General features: G+C 46.7%; 1 long non-coding RNA gene across 3 annotated transcripts in view; it reads right to left on the minus strand.

The window, feature by feature from the left end:
• The window catches only part of LOC133365752 (uncharacterized), a 36,499-nt gene extending 19,554 nt beyond the window's left edge, over positions 1-16,945 (minus strand). For 2 of the 3 annotated variants that reach the window (XR_009758315.1, XR_009758317.1), the window contains exon 1: positions 16,859-16,934. This is a non-coding gene — a long non-coding RNA (uncharacterized LOC133365752). Of the gene's footprint in view, positions 1-16,858 lie in introns of all 3 variants that reach the window. The other variant, XR_009758316.1, reaches the window with a different exon arrangement.
• Between the last annotated feature and the right edge of the window lie 870 nt (positions 16,946-17,815).

Genomic DNA, 17,815 nt, shown 5'->3' on the forward strand with positions numbered 1-17,815 from the left:
GGTGAAATAACAATAGTAATAGCCTATTAGGGTCCCTCTTCTGGAGGAACATTCACATATGAGGCTTACAATATCTTTGATCCTCTTTATCTTGGAAAGCAGAACAGAGGCATTTGTAATACAAACTGGCATTCTGGCCAATGTCGCGGGATATTTTTTAAACTGTATTGGGTGATAGCACAACATTTATTATTGGTAGTAGTAGTAGTATTAATAATGATGATGATGATGAGCTGTTCAGAGCTACAATTCCCTGCACCTTTAACAAACTACAATTCCCATGATTCTTTGGAGGAAGTCAGGAGTGTTAAATGGTGTTAAGAGCACTTTAAATGTGACAGTTCACAGTGCTTCCCCCCCCAATCCCTCTACACAGCAACTGTTGTAATCACACTACAGACACCTGTTAAATCTTACACAGGCTGCAATGCTATACACAGAGTAAGTCCAGTTTAACTCAGTGGGATTTATTTCTAAGTAGACATAGGATTGACTGGCAGGGGTAGGGGAACTATGGGCCTCCATAGGCAGTTGGACTGCAACTCCCATAATTGCCGAAAGTTGACCATTGTGGCTGGGGCTGATGGGAGCTGGAGACAAACGACCCCTGGAGGTCTACAGGTTAGCTATCCCTGCCTGAGGGGTGGGCCTAGAGGCTGTGGGGAGCAAAGACACTGGAGATATTTGTGGCCTGTTGATATTTTTAAAAAAGCGCTACAGCACCAATTATATACATATATATCCATCTGGCTCTTCTGGGCAAGACTGAAAAAGGGACGTTTCTGCTGTTTAAGGAAGTAAGGTCTTCCTGTGCACACTTACTGCTAAGTTTTTTTGCGAACCATGGAAATTAAACGGTTCCTCCCAAGTGACTTTCTTGTGACTGCTGATCTCAAAAGCCTGTTCCGGAACTTGCATTACAGGTCATTGGGTACATTTCAGACCAAGTCCCATCGAGTTTAATGACAGGAGCTTAAATGTCTCTCAAAGGGATTTAAATATCCTTCGTTTGGAGTGGATCGCGTCCCTTACATTGTTTTTTAAATAAATTTTAAAGGCTAATCTCTCCTCTCTTTGTCTCCTAGCAAACTTACTCTATGGGACAGCGCTCCTCAAATCCCACAAACAAAATTTCAAACGTTGTTTCCTTTCTCGCGAGAGCTTGGCGAGTACCTCCAACTTGGTCCTCCCTCCTTGGATTTGCATTTTTTAAAAAGGTTAACATTCAATTTCATGCTTGATTTCTACTGTAAATACTGTGCCTCATCTTGGCTCCCCCCTCCATGCTCGCTGGGCCTGATCAAGCCGAAAACTGCTTTTCGACAATCACGTTTGGAGTCTACAAAGGCAGCTATCAGCAGACTCCACCTGAAAAATAGTTTTGCAAGACAGAGCACATCCCCAAAGACATTGTCCTTCTCTCGAGCGTAGCTGTGCACGGCACTTCTGCGCAAAGCACTTCGGGATGCCGCTCGGATCGCTCTTTAACCCTTCTTTAGTCGACGGCTGGGAGTTGGTCAAACCAATCGCAGCGAACAACGCTGGGCCTCCCACTTGCCAGTGCTTGTCTGCCGAAAACTGCAAACTTATATATAATCTTAAAGTTTTTTCCGTTTGGAATTCCCATGAGATCAGCGGTCCTCACCCCCCCCCAAAAAAAACACGGGCATATGAGTTTTATGACAGCGTCCACTTTAAATCGGTGGGGTTTACTTCTGAGTAAACAGTACTGCACACCAGTCGAAACTTTGCTGGCGGAACGGGCAATGAATTCACCACATTCAGCTCCAACGTTTGCCCCGGGGGCGCTTCCTTCAGGTCTGAATAACTGAAGGGATCAGCAAATCACAATCCAGGGGGGCAGCGTCTGGGCATTAGTTGTGGAGAAGAGGGCATTTGGGCAGGGGTAACTTATCCTAACGTGGTTGTTAATGTGGTTATTGTTATTTATGCCATTTCTAGACCGCCCATCGATCAAAGTCCTCTGGGAGGTTCCAAAAATCATTAAACCACACAAATATAATACAATCAATAAAACAATATTAAAAGGGAAGGGGAAGGGAGCCCTGCCCTCTTCCTTTGCATCTGAAATGGAAATGGACTGCCTTCAAGTTGATCCCGACTTATAGCGACCCTATGAATAGGGTTTTCATGGTAAGCTGTATTCAGAGGGGGTTTACCATTGCCTTTCTCTGAGGCTGAGAGGCAGTGACTGGCCCAAGGTCACCCAGTGAGCTTCATGGCTGTGTGGGGATTCGACCCCTGGTATTCCAGGTCGTAGTACAACACTCTAACCACTACACCACACTAGTAATGTCCAAATGAGCCTTTTTCGACTACATGGTGTATTTCAAAGTATGAGTACTGCAGCTCCATCACTTGGATGGACAGGATTGATTTCCTCCTCGCCCTCCACCAGCAAGTGTGAGCTTCAACAGCAGCATGGCAATGGGACACCGGAGAAGTTTGCCGGAGGCCCTCAATTAATCTGCAGTATATTGACTGGGTTCCACACCATACATTTAAAGCACACCCAAGGCACCTTTAAAGCACAAGACTTCCCCCAAAGAATCATGAGAACTGTAGTTTGTTAAGGGTGTTGCTCTGTGAGGGGGAAATCAGGAGGGTCTTATGGAGGCTCCTATGGAGGCTCCTTGTAGAGGGCTGTGTGTATGACTTCAGTTGTGAAGCACACAATCAACATTGCTCTTCCCTGCCCCCCTTTTTATGCTTTGCAACTGCTTCTTCATTCTCATATGTTACAGCAACCAGCCCAATGCACAGTTTAACAACCCTGATAAAAAAAGGAATACTCTGAGCATGTGCAGTTTCACATTTTAAACTCAATGAAGTCATAGCACCATCAAGACTACAGAAATCAAATGGAGTTTGGTTGTGCTGCTTATTTACTTGGGAATAAGCATCCTACGAGCCAATCAGCATGAAAGGGGAAAGTGTTAGGCACTGAGCAGGAGGGAGGGGGCAATAGTGTAGTGGCAAATTCAGAAATGCCAGGTCCCTTCATGACAGTTACAGCCACACCCCCTCCCATCTTTTTTTTCTGCTTGGTTGAGAATGACATCCTTGTTAAGGACATCTTACACAACAGATGCCTCTACAAGCCAATAAGCACGAAAAGGGAGAGTGTTAGCTACTGAGAAGAGATTTCTTAGTGACTGATTTCCCTCCTTTCACTCTGTTTGGTTCCAATCAGCAGGAAAGGACAAGGAAGCACATGAGAAGACTCTGCTCAGTGGCTAGCACATTCCCCTTTCATGCTGATTGGCTCATAGGATGCTGGAGACATAGGGACCCTACTGGGACCCTTCTCCAAAAAAACAGAAAGGATCTAAGACACACACCCCAGGCCCTGGATGACTGCACCCCTACAGAGGGGGTGCCAGTGATGCAGCTAGGACTGAAGCTTGGGAAAGTTCAGAGTCCCTCAACCCAGAGATGCTCCGGTGTAGCAGCAAACAGGAACTTTTCTCCTAGAAAATGGTGCTTATTCCCAAGTAAATAAGCAGCACAACCAAACTCCTGTAGTCTTGATGGTGCCATGACTTCATTGAGTTTAAAATGTGAAACTGCACATGCTCAGAGTATTCCTTTTTTATCAGGGTTGGTAAACTGTGCATTGGGCAGGTTGCTGTAACATATGAGAATGAAGAAGCAGTTGCAAAGCATGAAAAGGGGTGCAGGGAACAGCCATGTTGATTGTGTGCTTCACAACTGAAGTCATACACACAACCCTCTACAAGGGGCCTCCATAAGACCCTTGAGGCCAGGGCTTCAAATTACCAGACTACAACACTGATGGGCATTATCTAAAGCTATTGCAGAAGGGTGCTCTTGGCTCAGTAGCAGAAGCACCTGCTTTTAATGCAAAAGAGGCCAGCCTCAATCCCCATCATATCGAGGTTGGACTGGGGAAAATTCTTGCCTGAGAACCCTGGAGTGCAGCTGCCAGTTAGTATGGCCGATACTGAGCTACATGGACGTGAGGTCTGACCATTGAAGGCAACTACTGAAGTCAATGTGTGATGCAAACAGGACAAGGGCTATAAATCTGCCACCCTGTGCCTTTCTCTTGGGAAGCGACACCTGCTCATATTCCCTCTTTCCCACACAACTGGCAAAGGGACAAGAGCCTGTCCTCTTCCCCACCACAGCCACCTCCTACTTGCCTTCCTCTCACATGGTTCACAGGAGGCCTCCACTGCTGAGAGTTTCACCTAAGAGATGCCACACCAGGTCACAGACTTCCTATGCAAGTCTGCTCAGAACTAAGTCCTAGTAACTTTAATGAAACTTGTTTCTATGTTGGGCAATATAGAATTGAAGTCCTTAGGTTGCATTCAACTAAGTCCTACCCTCAGAGTAGACCCATTGAAATGAATGAACTTAAGTTAGTCATGTCTATTAACTTCAGTGAGTCTACTCAGAGTCAGACTAGCATTCAATACAACCCTAATCTATTACAGCAAAAATTAAGATTAGCCCTTTCGAGACTAACAGTGCAATCCTACTCAGAATTAAATCCTATTAAATTAAATAGGGTTTATACCCAAGTAGGTACACACTCACATGGGAGTAGGACTTCCTAATGGATTGATATGCATAGGATTGCACTTTAATAATTTTATTATGACTAAACCATTCGTGGATTAGAGCCCCCTTCCTCAGATGCATTTCCCAAGTGAGCACTAACGCAGGGAAGCTTCAGTCGCCATAAACCTGTTCCTCTTCAAGGTACTACAAGAAGAGCCCATTCTCTTTTTCCATATAAAAGAATCCAGGGCTAAAATAAAAAATGGGAGGTTCTGTTCTGGCAAACAATCTTGCAAATCAGGTCTCACACAGAACTGCTCCCTGAGCATTTCCCACCACGGTTCTTAATACATCAGATAACCCCCCCCCAGTAGGACTTGCTCCAATAGAACCAAGTGGCTTGCCTTATTTTAGTTGGTCCGTTTAGCTGGTCATAAACCTCCTCGAACGAACAACACAATCTGATGCCTGTTAACAAAGATGAAAGTCGCATCGAATTCCGAGGGGACCTTGCTCTCAAATAATGTGCACTATCATGATTGCATTCTAAACCGTTTTAATGAGTCGATTAATCAACTAATGCTCCGATTAATCGATGGATCGGTGGGAGCAAGTTTAAATGGATGACTCTGAAAATAAACGGAACGCCTTTGTGATGGTATCTTGGTTCTCTTGGGTCACTTGCCACAGCAAATGAAAAATATGTTTAAATTTATTTTAAAGCTTTTTCTTGGTAAACCGTAAGCTGTCCATACGTGAGTTAATATTCCAAAGGCACCTACTTACACATTTGAAACATTTATATACCCTTTCACATTTAAAAATTTCCAAGCAGTATTGATCAATTACGTTTTCGCAGTATGTTTTTTTTTAAGTGCGATTAATTTATTGCTTTACAGGCGGTGCATTAACAAACCACAAATTATTTCATAACAGATCTAATTACTTGGAAGCCTTCACAATCTAGAAACACCTCCGCTCCCATAGAGTTCCCCGCATAAGCACGTCAAACGCTTTAATTATTTAACGTCGCCATCACCATCATCATTCTACTACGGTGGGTTTGGTTCATCCTGACAATTAGAGCGCTTTTATGTAAACAAGACCAGCTGAATTCGATATAAGTAACTAGACTCAGGACTACAGCCCAGGTAGGTAGAACTGCCCGGTTCTCGGACATCATTGCGGGCGCACAAACACACAGACGATCGCCCCTTTCTGCTGCATCCTGGCTGTAAACGCTCCTTTAGTACTCCTGCAATCTCAGCCTTTGAAAGTAAGGTCTAGACCCCATGAACTTAACACCTTCCTGCCAGGCAGATGTCAGAACACCATCAAACCTAAATGTCCACCTGCGGGATCTCTCTCCCCCTCTTATACCTCCCCTCTTTGTCCTTAGGAATTCGCACGGAGACGTTTGAAAGGCAGCAGCCTCCAAGATTAGGCGAGGTGCTGTACTCTGCAAGTGGCTCAATGGGGCGGAAGGGGGGCAGGGAAGGAACAAGGGCAGCTCCTTGGCGTTGTTTACCGAGCAAGGGTGGAATCTAAAGGACACTCTCGACCATCAATGGAGTCTCGTCTCAGGTTACTGAGCTGAGCTCCCTAAATGAGCCTGGCAGGCTGATAACCGCAGGTTAAAGGCACCTGAGATAAACGGCTTCCAGTGTTTTGATGTCAGAAAAGATAAGGGAGAAAGGATCTGCTTTTTATCTGCTGGAACTAGAGCCGATTTCATTCGCCGAGCCGCGTTTAGAGAAGAATGAGAGCCTTTTGTGATATGGCGTCGAAGGAAGGAGGGGGAGCCTTGCAAAGGGCCAAGCGAGAAGGGGCTTCTTGGCGCTGCGGGACTTCGTGGAAATGAAGCTCTGGAAAAATTCGAGCTGACCTCCTGAACTGCAGCTCCACTCCCTTGTCTACTCCGGATGAGGTCGAGAGCGTGTCTTGGGGGTTGCATTCTGTCTTATTCGCTTGCTTCCTCCCGCCACCCCCCCAAAAAAAACTGTCCAGTCTGCTCGAGATCGCTCCAATCCCATGCACGTTTACTTGGGAGCAAACTCCACTGAATTGTAGTAGATCTGCCTACCAAGTAAAGTTCCAGAGGTTCAGGCTCTGAAACGGGTGATTTCTGCCTCTCCCCACGCATCAGTATCAGTATCAGTGCAGTCAGCTGTAAAATGGAAACAATAATCTCGTTTAGAGGATGAAAGCCCGGTTTCGTCGTGCGGGGTACATATCGGTGCGATGTGGGCAACCTTATTTTCTGTCTAAAGCCGGATTTCCTCTTCGTAAGTTGTCTAGCCCCGTGGTGGCGGTGAGTGAGGCCAGCAACAAAACTGTTCTAACCCGGAACAGACTACCCTGATTCAACCAGGGCTACCTCGGATTAGGGCTTCCAATCCTAGACACAGTTTATCTACAAAAGTGAATTCCACCGGGCTTGAAAAAGTTACTCTAAAATAAGCACACTAAGTTTTGGTGGGTGTGTTTGTTTTAACTCCAACACTGTTCTGAAAAGGAATTCCTTTCCGACACACGCACAGGCCTCGTACTAAGCACACACACACACACCCCACACTTATGCCTATAGGGCAGAAGCCTACCAATTTGTTCTCAGACACCTGAAGAAAACACATCTTTCCCCCAAGTCATAAAGCCAGGGAAGATGATGGTGAAAAATATCCTGCCCCTTCCAATTATTCTGAAACTACATAGAAAGACAAACACTTTAACAAATCAGGAAAAATAAGAAGAAAATCAATTAGAGGCCACTGTGGTGGGATGGAAGAGTGGGCAACTTCAGGGGGGTGCAGAGATCGGCCTAAAATAACAGCGGGACCACAGTTTACACTCCTGGTGAGGAAGAAGCACTTTGGAGTAAATTAAAGTAAACGCTTGCCTGCATTTGTGGCCTCACTTTGAGTGTCATATCCCCAGCTAGGGGAGCTCAAAGAGACAAGGGCCTACCTTTATGGGAAAGCACATGCTTTGTATGCCACAGTCCCAGAAGAAGACCATGGAAAGCTACTGCTGATCTGAGGAAAGGAACTAGATAAACCAGTGGTATAAAACAGGATCATACATTCATGTCCCTTCTAAAAGTTATGGAGCCCTTGGAAGGAAGGAGGGGAATTTCTTGAAAATCCCTACACTGAAGTGCTCAGACCTCCTCAGAATAGTCACACCTTGGAGTCTCACAGCAACCTCCAGCTTTCAACAAATATGCGGGGAGGGGGTGCCATCCTATATAGGTCTACTCTACTCAGAGGTGAATCTCATAAATGGATATAGGGCTGCAGCCTTAATTAATCTTATGTCAGAACACACACACACCCCAAAAAAGGGTGGTTTTTTGTTTTTTGTCTTCTGCTCAGAGTTGCAGACGGCTGGCCACTGAAACTGTTAGCACATGTCGTTTACTCCCGAGCAGACTAGTGGACTTTTGATCAAACTTACTCTGAAAGACCAAGCTTTGTGGATCGGCGCTTAGAATATTGCTGGCTCTCTGTTCACGTGGGGCAGACTGTAGTACCGTTCCTACCCCCACCCCCCCGACCCAACGCGCTTAGAAAGGAACTGGAGGATAATCCGACAGTCCCGAAATAGCAGGAAATTCGGGCAGGAAAACTCTTGGGAAAATGGAGAACACTTTGAAAGATTCAGAACCTTTATTTCCCCAATAAATAATGGAAACATAATAATGGCAATTGTAGTAGTTATAGTAGCAGGCATTATCCCCCTAAACATAAGATTTTATGCAGGCTGTAATACTATGCACGCTTACTAGAGGGTAAAATCCCACTGATCGACCTAGAGTTTACTTTCCAATACACATGCGTGTCCCACTTATTCAATAGTCTTACTGTGTGTCCTATAATTGCATCAAGGAGACTTTAAATGCTCTTAATTTTGGGCGGAACAGTGTTCTTCATCATCTAGGTTGCAATCCTATGCACCATGAGACTCCCTGAAACTTACTTCCGAGTAGACTGTTGATCATACTCTCTTTTGTCCTCGGAGGCAAAACTCTCTTGATTTCAGAGTTTCAGAACTGTGTCAGATCCACGTTTGAGGATGACTTTTCTCTCCTTCCCCATACCTCCATCCCCGGAATTTCGGATTCTAGCGAAAGTACGCTAAACAGGGACTCTTGTTTCCTGCAGCCAGATAGCACCCGTGTGTACTCAGAAGCAAATCTCACTGAGCTCAATAAGATTTAGCCACAGGTCAGTGCCCAGAGGATCGCTGCCAGTACTGCTTGCACATACAAAATGTGATATCAAAGGTACTGAAAGATGGGGGTAACTTTCTCAATCGGAGGAACTGATCTGTCTTGCTTGTAAAGGATCACTTGAAAGCGCCCCATTGATTTCCGCGGAATATTCTTTCAAATTAAGGGGTTTAAAGTCGCCCAGGTGAAGAAGGTGGGAGACTGGATCTAGAATCCCTCTGGGTTCTAGGGAAGTGAGTGGATTATTCGTTCCAAGATGGACTGTTAATTAAGGCCGTTATCTTAAACACACTTTTACCAACATTTAAGCCCTACTGAACGTCTGGATGAGGATGCCAACTCTTCAGACGGTCTCTGTACCTGTGCTTTTCACAACAGTTCCATCTGCAGCAACTGGAGAGGAACAGGTTTGTGATCTCCCCCCAGGAACGACGGTTGCCGATCAAGCCCCGCAATAACCAGGGCTGGTTGAAAAGCTGGCAGCCATTAAAAAAAAAAGGAAGGAGACAAAAACTGCTGGAAGATATATATTTTATAGATTAGATTGCTCTAAAGGAGTGAACGATTCCTGTTCGACGGGTGCTTGTTCGATATGGCCTCTTTCCTGCCAGCGGGGGAAATGAGGGGGAATGACTTTCCTGCTGAATGTTCAGAAATGTAGGAAATGGTGAGAATGAAAAGTCAAGGCAGACGATCCTGGCTTAGAAGCATGTATCATGCAAATTATCCTAGTGCCTCTACCTTTAAAACAGACACCACATTGTGTAGCCCTTGACTTATTGTCTCTAGCCTAGTTTTTGGGGGGTGGTTATCCCTAGCCTAGTATTTTATTTAATTTTGAACCTATCTTGGGACACGAATGCATACTTTGCTTTTAATCTTCCGTCATATCAAATTGACAGAGCAAACTGGCCAGAAGTATCAGTGAAATGAAACTGCTGACATGCTATTGATAAGGGTTAAGGAGGGGATATGCAAGGGGGGAGGGAAGGAAGGAAGGATTCTATTTAAGATAGATATTTTCATTATTTTACTTTCTATAATATCTCAACTCTGCTTGTTGCCAGTTTTGCTAATGAAAAATAGTAACAAAATCTGGCAGACTCATAACTCCTCTCTTACAAAACTTACAATAAGAATGGTAACTGTTGAGACCAGTGGGCCTTGCTTCTGAGTAAGCATAGGAAGGCTCGGATTAGACAGGCCATTGACTTCAGTGGGATGTGAAGCAACCTAAATCTGAATAGGGGGTACCGCAATGGGGCTTACTCCCAGGTAGACAGTTACAATATAATTATCTGCATATCTACTCAGAAGTAAAGTCCCATTCAGTTCAGTGAGATTTACTGTCAGGTATCTGCTGCTGAAGCTAAGCAGGGTCAGATCCGGTCAGTGCCTGCATGGGAGACTGCCTGGGAACCATATGTAAGCCGCCTTGGGTTTCTGTCATGAAAAGAAAGGCGGGGTATAAATGTAATAAATAAATAAAAATAAAAATAAATAAATCTGCTGAAAAGAAAGTCTAGTTTAGTTAAATGACACTTCATCTCAAACAGTCCCCAATGTTACAGCTTCACACCGATCGGATCCTCACGAGTAAAACTCACTGTGTTCCAGAGGATTTATTCTAACCTTATTATTTTTCTATTATCTATTATCAATTATAATTATATAATTGTATTATACTTAGCTACATACACATGAAAGATTCTATTTTCATTTTTTTAAAAATAAAACATAAATATTAAGGCAAAAACTAAAGCAAACTGCTCAGGCGCTGATTCTCTAACTACCCGAAAAAGAAGAATGCAGCCAACAGAAAGTTTCTCGCTTTGCAAATAAAATAAAATGGTGGGTTGCTGTTGTTTTTCAATTATTGGCGACGAATCTTTCAGCCAAACAACAGAGCCAGGGACCGTAAATCATCCACCGGCTTCTTTCCCTGTTTAATATTTACTCATTCGGGGGCTAGACGTTGCCGAGGTAGTTAAACTGGTAGAGAGAAGCCCCCCTCGCGCGCACCCCCCATCATGCTCCAGTTCTGTGAAGTTTCTAGATTAATAACGGTGGGGAAAAGGCGAGAGAATTCCCCGCTTGAACGGTAGGATTAGGAATATTTCTAGAAGAAAGAAGAGGGTGTGAATTGACTTTAGCCTGCAATCGTCTAAAGCGGAATTACAGCTTGTAAAATAGGTCTCCATCAGTCTCCCGGGAGACGGGCTCAGTTCGACTTGGGTGTTCCACCTCCTCTTTACCCCTCGCCATAATTAGTCCCACCTCGGTCTCAAGCGTGTGTCCTCCCTCCCTCCCCCCCCCCGCGCTCCCGTATCCCCAATAAATGTTGTTGCTGTTTTGTTCGCCCCTCCCCCCAGTTTTACAAACTTCAGGGGTACCCAGGGGGCTGCCTGTTTCCAAATGTGCGGGGGACAGGCTGCAAACGTTTGGGCGCCCATCGCCGAAATGCCACCGCTCTGAGCGGCCTGCTTTAAGAAAGGAAAGAGCGTGGGGGGAGTCCAGAGGGTGACTTTCTTATCAAAGTGCGGGAAATGTCATTTTCTTTGTGCTTTGATGTCTGGTTGTCTTTCAGCCCATCCTTGCATGTCATTACCAGGCTCACAACAGAGAAAGAGGTGTGAGGCTTTGGCTTTGTTTTGTTTTGAAGGGAAGTAAAGGGGGGAAAAGGGGGGGAGAGAGAAGACGAGGAGAAAATAGGGGTGCACAATTAGATGATTTCTGCCCTTCTATTACGGCTGTGAATGGAGGAATTCTTGACAGAGAAGAGAGCCGGCGGTTCTTTTCTCAACTGGACGAGTTAAGATATACTGGTTTAAGCGAGCAGGCAGGGGGAAGGAAAGGGAAGGGTCCTCGCATATTTTTTTTATCCAGGTCTTTCCTTTACAGAAAGTCGTCTTTGGAAGCCTTTCCAGCCATAAAGTAAAAAGTAAAAAAAAAAAAGGACTGTTAGGTCAACATTGCATGTATCCAATTTAAGTTTAGACAAGGGAGTTTCACTGTCTCCCTAATCACGCGATTTCTAGGGGTCCGATTGAGCTAGCCCCCCCCCCACTCAAATCCTAAAATGATGTTAGTCTCACGGATTTCAGAAGTACTACATTTCCTCCAAGTGTACGCAACTGACTGCAATCCTCCAGTCCCGCGCAAGTCTACCGGGTCAAAACCGTAATAAATGTCAGGTCAGTGGTGCTGAAGCCCAAAGCAGCGTTCATAAGATTGCTGCCTAAGGCTGCAATTCTGTGTACTCTTACCTGGGAGTAAGTTTCACTAAGCATAGCGGAGCTTATCTCTTTCCAGAAGAGTCTTAAAACTTTCCTGACTCCAATCTGCCTGCCTATGAGAGAGCCCCATGAGAGCTGCTGGACCTTCTCTGTACTATATATATAGCATTAAAAAACACAGAAACGGCCCCAGAGTAACTCGTTTTTCCTCTTTTTCTGGGCACATAGTCTTAAGGTGAAATGTGTTTAGAAGAGAAAAGAAAAGAAAAGAAAAGAAGGCCAATCCAACCTCTCTTGAAGTTTGGGTCGCCAGTTAAGAAAGGGGCTAAGGGCTCTTGGCCCTTTAGTTGTTATACAGAAGAGGGTATTTTACCAGACGCATTGCAAGCCACACCTGCTGAAATCCCCTCTTCTATGCACCTACTAAAGGGGCAGGAGCCCCTATCTCGCTGGCCAGAAGCTCCTGAAGTTAGGCTCGCCAATTAAGAAAAACACTAGGGTTTTAGCTGTTACGTAGAAGAGAGGATTTTACTGGGCGCATGAGAGAAATCCCATCTTCTACCCAACTGCTAAGGGCCCAGGAGCCCCGATCTCTCTTTTTTTTCTCGCCTGGCCAGCCTTATCGCGGAAGGAAACGTCGCTGAAATCCATCTGACCCAAGCAAATGTGTTTCGAATCTGGATGTACATCTTTTGTGTTTCAGGATGTTCATACTTTGCCAAAGTCTTCAGCCACTTTAGGGTGCCGCGCCGGATCCCCAAAAGTAATTTAAGTGCGTGCGTGCGCGCGCGCGCACGGTGTGTGTGTGTGTGTGTAACGTTGACCGGTTCATCGACCAAAGACTCCAGGCGGTTAAAGAGGGTCAAACGCTGCTTACAATCGAGTTAACGCCCAAGAAAGAAGGCGGAGGGACAAGGGGATGAGTCCTGTTGTCAGGGTTTACTGAAGCGTCGGGGAGAGAGAGAGAGAGAGAGACTGGATGGCTTTCCACATGATGGACAGTGCTAGATGTTATTAGCGCGGCGGCGAGGACTCCGGATGCTTCTTTGCGCAGCAACGACGGCCTATGGAGGCACCGAGAAAGAGGGGAGCCCGGAGGGGCATCTGGTTCTCCTTTCCGATCTACGGTCGCCTGGCGAATGCGCCTGCTTGGCCTTCGCTGATCCCGCCGCCTTTGCAACAAAGCGCCCTCCGCCTTCGGAACGCAGCGCCGGATTGTCCCTTTGCAGGCTGGATATTCTTCTTGACAGTCGATCAATACGGTCCTCCCTCTCCCCCCGACACCCGCAAAGCGCTGCCCCGCGAGCCGCCTCCCTGGCCTCATTCTATGCCTGTTGTGTCTTCCCTCCCCTTCCCAGACACGCCTCTAAATTTAGGACAGGGTCCAGCCATAGGTCTGCCACCTTGAAGACCCATCACCTACCACAGCGGTCTGACTGCTTTGGCTTGCGTGGGGCTCTTGGGCTCGCCGTGCTGATCAGGTTCGCCTGTGCTTAGCAGAGGTGCAGCTACCTCTGATTCCCTCCGAGAATGGGCATTTAAGGGGTTCCTTGAAAACCTCGAGGCTTCCGACCGCTTAACTTTGGCCTGACCGTAACATCGTGTACGCTTTGACCTAGAAATGGTAAGCTCCTTGGGGCAGGCAGCTGAGGCACCCATGGCTTACGTTACTCTTCACCACTTTATTGCGTGAAGGTTAAAAGAAGGAGATAGACAGGGAGAGAACTAGGGAGAATTTCTAAAATGAGAGGTCCTGTGGCTCAATCCAAACCGTCGCATTTTCGGCCTTTACAGCTCTGTCCCTTAAATCCCAGCTATGCGAGAGGCTGGTTGCGATTATTTGGTGCCGAGAAGAATCGCACTCTGAACAGGCTCAGAAGCGAAGCGGTATGTGTGCATGTTCCAGAACTGAGCCCATGAGAGGGGGCACGAATTCAAGCATTCGCTGAACGGCGCGGCGCCCTTTTATGGATTATTATTTAAAAATAGGGTTGCCAGCCCTGCTGCTCTGCTTTTCACAGTAGCCTGATGTGGTGAAATTTAGCAAGGGATACTGGGATGAAGGGCCTGGAGAGGCTTCAGCTACTAAATGTCTCTTTGTCGGACTGTGAAAGGCACAGCAGTAGGAAGAGAAAGTTGGCAACCTTGCTTCAAAGGGGAGACTGGCTTCTGCCTGGACGAAGTGACCAGGTGGGATTACTATTGATGTACTTATTTCTCTTTAAAACAAGCAAACAAACCTTGCCAGTCGGGTAAGAAGAAAGACAAGGATCGGAAACACAAAATTGCCCATTTGCCCGATTAAATCTCTTTAGAAGCGCTGGCTTCCAGAAGGCTGTTCCTCGGCTCCCTGCACAAACACCCGCTGAACCCTGCCTGCCGATCACAGATACCGAGGGCCTTCCCCGGTTGAGATCAGACTGCCTGGGCTTCTTTGAGACGAGACTGGGGGAGATTTTCTTCCCTCAGCCCTGCGTCAAAGGACTCACAGGGAAGGACGTGGATAGACACTCGTTTAATGACAAGTAATTGTCAAATCCGAGAGGCCGCATTACTAGTGGGCTAGGGGAGTATTAATTATTGAAAAACCATTAGCCTCTGTGTGTGTCCTGCAGAGATCCCATCTTGTTCGGGAAATATAAGCTATCACTTCAGTTTAGATGCAGGGGAAATCAGAGGGAGAAATTCCCCCTCCCCTTTCTCCGCTTCAGGCCCCATCCAGAGGGAATCGAAGACCAGGGCAACTTGCTTCCAGACGCCCGACCTCATGCTGGCAATCATGACACCGAGAAGGAGATCTCTTCGCTTCCCCCCCCCAATGTGGCTCTGTTGGCCCTACCTAAGGTCTTTCCCTAGACGCTCCTTTCCAAAGGGCGTGCGTGTGATGATTAGGGGGGGAGGGGGAGAGGAGGGGAGAGCTTGCAAGTCAAGGTCAGCTAGGCATCATGTCAAATACACCCAAGCATGGAGAGTCAAATTCACGAATGAACTCTGGTGCGGCTCCCTGCTCTTTTCTAAAATGCTCCGCAAAGACAGAGTCAGGTACAGAAAACAAGATACATTTTTTTAAATTTGAGGTTTAGGGGTGGGAGGAGGTTGGCCAGTCTAAAAGACACTGAAAGACACAGATTCTAGCTATAGGGTTTTTTGTTTTGTTTTGTTTTGGAGGGGGGATTATGCCTTCTCCTCAGTTCTCCCATCTGTAAAATGGGATTCTTTAATAATGATAGGTAAGCGAATCGGTGAATGAAATTAATGCTACTACAGGAGCAACTTCCAAAATAAATCTCTTCTAAGTCAGTGTCGGCCTAAATATCCTTGAGTTTGGCTGAATATTGCTCTTATGGCTGTCTAAGGTTTTCCCTACATGCCCAAGGCGCTTTAACACACACACACACAAACACCACCGTTATTACAGAATAAGCGACCTTGGAGTTGTACTGAGGAGAAACACAGAAAGAATTCCAAAGCACCTGTCTCGCTGAAAATAAAAACATGCACATTTCGCTTTTTGAACCAGAGCTCCTCAAGTTGTCGTAGAGAATTTGCCAGCGGCACAGCCCCAGCCCAGAGGTCAAACGGTCTTCTCGCCAAACTTCACTTCACTTCACGGTCCAATCAAGACCACGATCCACCGGGAAGTTCTGCGCAAATCCCCTTCGTATGAGTGGGAAATGCGGAAAGATCCCACAACAGTGTTCCACGTCTTCTGTGATGCCAGTGGGAACAAGGACTTCCCGGGGGATTTTTGAAAGTTAAGCGTGCAGTGATGAAAGCTACAGTGCTGAGTTGCGTACAAGGCACGTGTGTCTAGGGTTGCAACCTCAGCCTTCCATGGCCGACCAACTGTCAAATGAACCAGCCTTTTCAATCCCAGTCCACCCAAGTCCTTTGCATTCTCTGGAATTTCGTTTAATAAACGAAACCGGTTAAAAGAGTTTAACCTTTTTCAGCCACTGAAGCCATTTTCTTCCCGCGCAATCCTATGCCTGTTTATCTGGAAGAAAGTCTCATTGTGTTCCGTGGGGCTTACCCCCAGGTAAGTCTGCCTAGAATTGCGTCCTAACTTTTTTAAAAGGCTAGCCAAAAAAAGCTTGAAGGAAAGAAGCCACTGGGTGCGGGAGGGGGGCTCAAGAACAAAGCGGGCAGCTGTGACGACTGGCCAGCCCTCCGGCTGCTTTGAACGGAAGCGAGGTTGATTCCGAAAAACTGGGAAGCGATCGGAATAAAGTCCGCCTCTCCACGTGACCAAGGCTGCTGTTCAATTCAAACAAGAAGTGTCCAAAATGCCCACCTAGTTCAGCATCGCATTTTCCACAGTAGTTAGACAGATGCTTCCAGGAAGCCCGTACAGCTCAGTAGCACTTACTCCCGAGTAAGCCTGCATATGCTCAAGCTGCATCTCTCGCTACCTGCACCCCTCCACCCCCCGCCGCAACCTCCAGCCAGTAAAACGTCAACGCTGGACGAATTGCCCTCGGTTGGCTGCACAGGAGACCGTTTGACAACCAGGTCGTCAGGAACTTCAGTGGAAGATTCCCCTTACTTCGACCTATGGGGTAGCCACCAGCTCACATACCTCTGCTATAGGGGGCAGCTGTGTGTTTTGTTGGTGGCGGGATTTTCGTAGCCATATTAAATCTCTGCCCGTCGGCTCGATTTCCAACATGCCAGAGAGACTGCAAGCCGTTCCCTCCCGTGGGGGGCGGGCGAAGGGATGACTGGGCCTGATTCTGAATCGGGATCAGCAGCAGATTGGAATCAGGCAAGGTTCTCAGCCCCCCTTCCAGCAGTGCAAAAAACCCCAAACAAACAAACATCCCACCCCTTTGAAAATCCCTACCTGATGCCCTGGAGCTGCAGATGGTAGAGGCGATGACAAGCCAGAGGCCACGCTGACTGCAGCTCCTCGGAAAGGCATCGCGGCATTTATTGGAGCGACTGTTGACTTTAGCACAAAGCAAAGATTTCACTGCCCGCTAGTTTAAAAATGAATATTTTACCAAGATATCGATCAGCGTTATAAAATTCAGTTAAGCACAATGGCTCAAAAGGAACAGAGGAAACACACACACACACAGAGAGAGAGAGAGAGAGAGAGAGGCAAGGAACAGCAGTCCCTAATATCTGTGTAAATTTACTGAAGACGTGCTGTGTAAAGTTCACCCTCCTGGAATTTGGAGTTAGATTATTGTTATTGTTATTGTTGTTGTTGTTGTTGTTGTTGTTGTTATTTTACTGATTTTCTTTACTCGCAGATCACGGTGACTGAAATCAGCAACGGTTAAAAAATGAAAATGAGTGGGGGCGCTGAGGCCGACAGACCGTGTGGTCCTTTGCAAATCATCCCCAGCCTTCCATCGAGCCCCCGATCTATGAGGGAAGATATGTAGAAGACAGAAAAAGGAAGAGAAGGTCTCGATTCTATAGCAGGCACCTCAATGACACCTCCTCCCACGTCCGCGCATTCTCTCTCTCTTTTTAGAAAAAGTCTTTTTGGCAGAAGTACATCTTATCGCCCGGGATCAGCAGAGTGGGAGACAGCTAAGTAGTTTAAAACGACCGCGGCACAATGGGGGCAGGCGCGATGGGACCGGCCAGGTTAGAGCATCACATTCGCGGCCATTGTCGCCGCCATCACTCCCATTCCAGGCCCCATTCTTCTGCGCGGCGGGAGCCTTTTATGTGGTAACGAACACACATTTTCCGCTTTGCTTCTCGACGTGTGTGTCCTCGCGGGACAGAGGCGGACGGAGCCTACTTGGGGTGGGAGGGGGCGTCTTCCCCACCCCCACCCCTG

Source organism: Rhineura floridana, chromosome 1, assembly GCF_030035675.1.
Source record: "Rhineura floridana isolate rRhiFlo1 chromosome 1, rRhiFlo1.hap2, whole genome shotgun sequence".
NCBI classification, from domain to species: Eukaryota; Metazoa; Chordata; class Lepidosauria; order Squamata; family Rhineuridae; genus Rhineura; species Rhineura floridana.